The sequence below is a fragment of the Mixophyes fleayi genome, chromosome 1 (assembly GCF_038048845.1).
Source record: "Mixophyes fleayi isolate aMixFle1 chromosome 1, aMixFle1.hap1, whole genome shotgun sequence".
NCBI lineage: Eukaryota > Metazoa > Chordata > Amphibia > Anura > Limnodynastidae > Mixophyes > Mixophyes fleayi.
Window position 1 is genome coordinate 425,942,988 of NC_134402.1, and position 8,520 is coordinate 425,951,507.

General features: G+C 39.6%; 1 pseudogene; it reads right to left on the bottom strand.

Moving 5' to 3' along the window:
• Nucleotides 1-383: 383 nt before the first annotated feature.
• LOC142136254 (5S ribosomal RNA) lies at nt 384-502 on the bottom strand (annotated as a pseudogene).
• Between the last annotated feature and the right edge of the window lie 8,018 nt (nt 503-8,520).

Sequence of the window (8,520 nt, forward strand, 5' to 3'; positions counted from 1 at the left end):
TAAAAGTGCACAATCTTCCAGGTGAAAGAATAGTATTACCTATAATTATATTAGTAAACTCTATAGATTGTATAAAATTAATAAATGGAGGGTATATCTGACCTGACAAGTAATGAATATATACAAAGAGAATAATATATAACTGACATATACTTATGTTTAAAATACATGTGTATTGAAAATACCAGCAATCAGTTGCAGCAATAAATTGTATGATAGTTGGACAATTAGTCTCAAAGAGGATGTGTATATTTCATCCATTTTTCAATTGGTTGTGTAAATAGTGATTCAAACAATCATAGGTGTGTATTGTGTGTTGGTACATAAGAGGTGACGTGCCTTGACACTCAATATCACCGTATTGGGATGGATCTACTACATGTATTCTACTGTACCGGATGTTCCCGGGAGGTCACCCATCCCGGTACTAGACCAGCTCCACTCTGCTTGGCTTCCAAGTTCGGGGGGGATTGGGCATTTCCAGGGTGGTATGACCGTAGTCTACATGGAGATACTATACCCAAAGGGACAAAGGTGGCATGGGCACTGGAAAGTCATCAACTTATAACCAATAAGACACAATATCCTGAGTATATGAAAATAACTCCATATTATAATGAGACATCGTATTCCACAAGTCCTCGTGGAGTTAACGAGTTGAAATAAAGGATTAATCTAGTTTCTTCCCTATTGATATTTTTAATTGGGTCTCCCCCTCTCCAGTTGTTGTGTACACACTTGATGCCAAAAAATATCAACCCTTTTGGGTCACAGTTGTGAGTGATTTTAAAGTGGCTAGAGAGATGATGTTTCTCGAAACCATTGCGTATGTTCCTGATGTGCTCGCTAATTCTGACCTTCAGAGGCCTAATGGTGCGGCCAATATATTGTTTGCCACATGGGCATTAAATGAGGTAAATGACATTCTTGGTACTACACGTGATGAAATCCTTAATCGTGAACTTCCTATTATCATGGGATGAAAAGACCTCAGTCATCCCTTGTGTGTTATTTTGTTGGGTGGTGCGGCAATTGACACATTTGCTGCAGTGATAAAATCCTGATTTCTGTTGAATCTGGGTTAACCAATTGGTATGTTTGGTTTTATCTTTAATATGGTTGTTAACCAAAACTTTCTTCAAGTCTGGGGCTTTCCTGAAGACAATTTTCGGTTTAGCGTGAGTTAGGGGACCTAAAGTATCATCCTTTTGTATAATGTGCCAATGTTTATAGATAATGTACTTTAAACGATTGGCTTCATTGGAATAATCTGAGACAAAGTATACCTGGTCATTACCAGTACTAGTGTTATCTGGGGGGTTTGATTGTGTTGATGTTTTGTACCTCAATAATTGATCCCGATCAGTATTAAGAAGTTTGTTGAATGCTGTATCGATGGTATGATGGTCGTATTGTTTCTCCTGGAAGTAAGACTTCAATTCAGTACCTTGAGTGATATAATCCTGTATGTTGGTGCAATTACGTCTAATTCTTGTAAATTGGCTGAATGGTATACTCTTAAGCCACTGCGGGTGGTGATGACTGGTGGAGAGAATATAACTATTGACATCTACTTGTTTCCTATAGGTTTTAGTGGCCAAGCAATTGTTTTTTTATGAAAATTTCTAAATCAAGAAATTCTACAGACAGTTGGCTATGTTTGGCAGTGAATTGAAGGCCGTATTGATTATCATTGATATGACTCAGAAATTGTAGAAGAGTGGATTCTGGCCCATCCCATATGATCAGAACATCATCGATGTATCTTCGCCAGAGCACCAGGTTTGCCTCCCAGTCATTGTTGGACCAGATGTTATGGTCTTCCCAAAAACTCATGTAGAGATTTGCATAACTGGGGGCAAACCTAATGCCCATAGCTGTCCCTTGCGTTTGTAGGTAGAACCTATCCTGGAACCAGAAATAGTTATGTTTAAGAATGAAATCAATATTTGTTAGTATGAAATCTATCTGACTGTTGTCCATTGTGGGATCTTGTTCTAGGAAATAACGTGTACTGTTGATGCCTAAGTCATGTTTGATGATAGTATAAAGCGAAGTGACATCGCAGGTGACCAGCCAGTATCTGGAATTCCAGGTGATTCCTTTCAGAATCTGTAGGATGTGCAGAGTGTTTTTCAAATATGCTTTTTGAATCTTAACGAATGGCTGAAGATAGGTATCTAGATAGTGTGAGAGGTTGGCTGTGATTGATCCAATGCCAGAAATGATTGGTCTTCCTGGCGGTTGTGTGATGTTTTTATGGATTTTTGGAAGATAATAGATAACAGGAATTACAGGGTGAGAGTTGTAGATGTAATTATATTCTTTGTTGGTGAGTATGCCCGATTCTTTGCCATGAGTGAGAATAGCCCTGAGTTGCTCAGAAAACTCCATTGTTGAATTTGTGTCCAGGAGCTCATATGTCGATGAATCGGATAGGAGTCTGCATAGTTTTTTTATGTAATCAGTGGTATTTAAGATTACTATGCCCCCACCTTTGTCTGCCGGTTTTATGATGATATTGTCCAAATCCTTTAATTGTTTGAGTGCTTGCATTTCTAATATGGTTAAATTAACAGTCCTATTCCTCTGTTTATGTGGAACAATGGTGTCAATATCTGCTAGGACTAATGTTTCAAATGTGTTTATGAAACTACCCTTAATTTGTCGCGGATAGAATGTTGACTCTGGTTTAAGGTTAGTATGTTTATATGTGTCAGGAGATGTGAGAGCTTGACGTTCCAAAGGGGTTTTAGCGTAGTATTTCTTAAGAGTTAGTTTCCTAATGAAACGTTGTACGTCTCTATAGGTGTCAAATTTATCAAGGGACCTTGTTGGAGCATATTTTAGTCCTTTACTTAGTACATTATTCTGTGACTCAGATAAAATGTGGTCGCTCAGATTAAAGATTCCAATAGGTTTGGAATCAATTTTGGTTGTGTTTATTGCGTTGTTTTTTTGACCTCCTCTCCTTCCTCTTCTGAGTCATCTAGTTTCCTTTTGACTGACTGAGACTGACTGGGTTTTAGATGTGTGCTCATGAATTTTGGGCCCAGTCCTAAAAAATGACCTATTGGTGAAAGGGTGTCATGCTGAGTGGGAACTAAGTCAAGATTTGGGTTTTCTAGAATCACTCCTGGTGTTGCATAGAGTGTATTATCCTTGTTGGTGTTGGTGATATCAACATGTCCTGAAGGTGGAGTAACCAGATTTTGAATAAATTGACTACCCAATGCATTATATGCTTTGGGGGTCCGATGTTTCCAACCATCTTCAAATGATTGGATGGCTAGATGTTCATAATCAAGGCTGGGATCATCATGTACAGAAAATGAAACAGAATCAGACCTTGAGCTGTCTGATGTGTTCTGAATAGATATTGCCATCTGAGGCATAGCTTTGATCGTTTTTTGGTGTATAAGAGCCATATATTGTTGATATGTAATACCCATTTTCTTGTATGGTAATTTAGAAGCTGATACTTTCTGTAGATTCTTGTGAATGTGATTTGCAGTGTGATCAGATCTAGAGGAAATCTGGTGTTTAGTCTGCAATGGTTTGGAAGGTTTGTCCTTCTTGTATTTGATCCCAAATTTGTATCTCATATATTTTGATTTCTTAATATCAGTAATCGAATGTTCTTTCCGAGTTAATCTGTCCTTAATTAATTGTGATAATTCTAGATAGGCAGATTCATTTTTCATAGGGCAGATGGCTGTGTCTATGGTGTTAATCTGATTCTCTAGAGTTGTGAGGTCTTCTTTGAGTTGTAGGATTAACAGGGCCATTAGATTATGAGAACATTGATCTAAAATCCCTTGCCATTTGTGCATGAATCTAGGATTGTTCGTATAATGAGTAGGGGCTTTCTTAATTTTCAGACCCTTTGGAATCATGTTGTTTTTGGAATATTGTTCAAGGCTGAAAATGATCCACCAGGACTGCATCTCTTTACCTAATAATTTCTCCAAGTTTAAAAGAAAATGGCATTGATCAGTGATGTGTGAAGGTATAATACCTTCTTGTTTGTCTGGGAATAAGTTCTTGGATGTATGTAGACCAAGGGTCTGTATAAGCCATGTGAATGAGTGATGCACAAGGGGGGGCGCAGAAGCCCTAAAGATACATACCAGGTTCTAGTGGTCACAGTTGTTCCGCAACTACTCACAGTTCAGCCTCTGTCTGTTTCCAGTATACACATGCGGGAATCAGAGTGTAGCTTTCAGCTTTGCAAGCAGGGATAAAATCCCTTGGGCTATAACATTCTTCACTAGTGTTCTCTCTGCCCCTCTCTGGGTATCCCACAACTCCACAACTGCTCCTCTTTGCAAAAACTCTCTCTCCGGGGGTCTTTGCTCTTACCTCCCTTAGTGTATACATGCTGCCACTTGCAGCAATCCCCCTTCTCTCCAGGAGTCTCTACTCTGGGGACTCTCTCCCTATTTAGGGCACACATTCCTTGCCCTGGCGCAATCACCATACTTGCGCTCCCAGGCATTGCCAGGGGACACTGGGAGGACCACAGCTTCTCACATCATTTCTCTCCTCTCTCAGTCTCTCTCTCCTCTCTCTGTTCCTCCTACTTTCTCCTCCTTCTCTTTTTTCACACTTTTTACAGCCCCTCCTTCTTCCCAGTCGCTAGCAGACTGGGCTGGGTTGTCACCATAGCAACCCACTTAAGTCCCTGGGTGCATGGTTCCTTAAAACGCTGCTACGGGGCATTACATTTATTATATTTTCCCCTTGTGGCCTGCTTTCCTTCTTGCCACTGGTCTCAATTCAGTATCTGGACCGTTGCAACCAGGTTATGACAGACTGGGCCGGTCAGACTATAATAGGGAAATCAGCAGCGGGGAGTCCCCCTGTCATAGTGAGGCACAGACCCAGCCTGTTCAGCATAGAGTTGAATTACCTAGGAAATTCTAAACACCAATATGGGGGACCCCACTTGTTGGGACCCGTAGTTCCATGCACAAAATATTTAGTTTTTTTACTAACTTTAACACATTATTACCCCAAAATCCACCGCACAGGTGTTTTGGGAGGAGCTGCAGTGCTTCAGCATTGGGCTGTTTTTTCCCCCTAAGTGTTGACTGGGGGACCCCACACTGAGGGTTTCCTGTTATAGCCTGGATATTTACTAAACTACGAGTTTGAAAAAGTGGAGATGTTGCCTATAGCAACCAATCAGATTCAAGTTATCATTTATTTAGTACATTCTATAAAATGATAGCTAGAATCTGATTGGTTGCTATAGGCAACATCTCCACTTTTTCAAACCCACAGTTTAGTAAATATACTCTCTGATGTCCTATCACTCACATGCTTACATGAGATGAAACCAAGCAATATCTAAGGAGAAAAACAGAAATATTAATCCAAATGTCATAGAGAGCTTTTATGGAGCCATTCCAAAATTCAAACTCAAAGTGCACTGTGGGCGTGCTCCTTGATATGTATTAAGCAGATATTTAGGTGCATTATTAAAATAGAGATGTATTGCATGTCTGTATACAGTATATGCAGTTCGCCTAGAACCTCAGTAACTGAGCATCATCTAATAAAGCGCAGGCAGCTACAGCGGGAATTAAGTGTCTTTTTCACTATGCAATAAAGAGAAGTAGGTGAAGAAGCTTCCATTTGAAACAAGTCAGTGCTTGCTGTCACATTGATTTCACTATCTATTAAGCAAGGTGCATCCACTGCTTCATTATTTGCATAAATGCACCCATTTGTCCTACAAGAGCAGGTTCCACATCTTGGAGAAAGTCACATACTTTACAAAACGCTCCATCTGTTTCCAACATGTGTGCATTAAATCATAGAAATGGAGCCTCACTAGCTGGAAGATAATCTATTGGAGAGTCTCTACCATTGTCTAACTAATCTGAGTGGTGTGAACTGTAGAAGATCTACAGAGGAAGAGTCGTTCCTTAATAGCATCCTTCATGGTTGAGTTTGAAGCTTCAGGACACATGGAACAGTAGAGGGCAAGGTGAACTGGACACTAACCCTTTTGTCCTTTCCATTATTATTAGGGATGTGCACCGGCGACTTTTGAGGTCTCGTGTTTTGTGTTTTGGATCCGGATTTTCGTTATTTTTGGGGTTCGGATTTGTCTCGCAAAAAACTTGACGAAAGGTCTCGGTTCGGATTTAAGGTTTTGGATTCGGATTTTTTTTGAAAAAAACATAAAAAGTTTAAAAATCAAGTTTTTGGGCTTATTTTCACTCCTAGGCTATTATTAACCTCAATAACATTCAATAACAAGCATTTCCACTAATTTACAGTGTATTCTGAACACCTCACAATATAGTTATTAGTCCAAAACGTTGCAACAAGGTATCTTTCTGGACTGCGTAGAGGAGTGGGTCACCACAATATATATTAAAAACCCTGAACTTTTATGATTCGCACCAATAAATGTACCTGAACTGCGTAGAGGAGTGGGTCACCACAATATATATTAAAAACCCTGAACTTTTATGAATCGCACCAATAAATGTACCTGGACTGCGTAGAGGAGTGGGTCACCACAATATATATTAAAAACCCTGAACTTTTATGATTCGCACCAATAAATGTACCTGGACTGCCTAGAGGAGTGGGTCACCACAAAATATATAATAAGAAAACCATCAACTTGTATGATTCGCACCAATAAATGTACCTGGACTGCGTAGAGGAGTGGGTCACCACAATATATATTAAAAACCCTGAACTTTTATGAATCACACCAATAAATGTACCTGGACTGCGTAGAGGAGTGGGTCACCACAATATATTAAAAACCCTGAACTTTTATGAATCGCACCAATAAATGTACCTGGACTGCGTAGAGGAGTGGGTCACCACAATATATTAAAAACCCTGAACTTTTATGAATCGCACCAATAAATGTACCTGGACTGCGTAGAGGAGTGGGTCACAACAATATATTAAAAACCCTGAACTTTTATGAATCGCACCAATAAATGTACCTGGACTGCGTAGAGGAGTGGGTCACCACAATATATATAATAAGAAAACCATCAACTTGTTTGATTCGCACCAATAAATGTACCTGGACTGCGTAGAGGAGTGGGTCACCACAATATATTAAAAACCCTGAACTTTTATGAATCGCACCAATAAATGTACCTGGACTGCGTAGAGGAGTGGGTCACCACAATATATTAAAAACCCTGAACTTTTATGAATCGCACCAATAAATGTACCTGGACTGCGTAGAGGAGTGGGTCACCACAATATATTAAAAACCCTGAACTTTTATGAATCGCACCAATAAATGTACCTGGACTGCGTAGAGGAGTGGGTCACCACAATATATATAATAAGAAAACCATCAACTTGTTTGATTCGCACCAATAAATGTACCTGGACTGCGTAGAGGAGTGGGTCACCACAATATATTAAAAACCCTGAACTTTTATGAATCGCACCAATAAATGTACCTGGACTGCGTAGAGGAGTGGGTCACCACAATATATTAAAAACCCTGAACTTTTATGAATCGCACCAATAAATGTACCTGGACTGCGTAGAGGAGTGGGTCACCACAATATATATTAAAAACCCTGAACTTTTATGATTCGCACCAATAAATGTACCTGGACTGCGTAGAGGAGTGGGTCACCACAATATATATAATAAGAAAACCATCAACTTGTATGATTCGCACCAATAAATGTACCTGGACTGCGTAGAGGAGTGGATCACCACAATATATTAAAAACCCTGAACTTTTATGAATCGCACCAATAAATGTACCTGGACTGCGTAGAGGAGTGGGTCACCACAATATATTAAAAACCCTGAACTTTTATGAATCGCACCAATAAATGTACCTGGACTGCGTAGAGGAGTGGGTCACCACAATATATATTAAAAACCCTGAACTTTTATGATTCGCACCAATAAATGTACCTGGACTGCGTAGAGGAGTGGGTCACCACAATATATATAATAAGAAAACCATCAACTTGTATGATTCGCACCAATAAATGTACCTGGACTGCGTAGAGGAGTGGGTCACCACAATATATTAAAAACCCTGAACTTTTATGAATCGCACCAATAAATGTACCTGGACTGCGTAGAGGAGTGGGTCACCACAATATATTAAAAACCCTGAACTTTTATGAATCGCACCAATAAATGTACCTGGACTGCGTAGAGGAGTGGGTCACCACAATATATATAATAAGAAAACCATCAACTTGTTTGATTCGCACCACTAAATGTACCTGGACTGCGTAGAGGAGTGGGTCACCACAATATATTAAAAACCCTGAACTTTTATGAATCGCACCAATAAATGTACCTGGACTGCGTAGAGGAGTGGGTCACCACAATATATATAATAAGAAAACCATCAACTTGTATGATTCGCACCAATAAATGTACCTGGACTGCCTAGAGGAGTGGGCACTGGGCACCACAATAAAATATATAAAAAACCTTCAACAGGTCTGCATTACACTACACATACGGCTGCTCCTCCATCCTCTCCATCATATA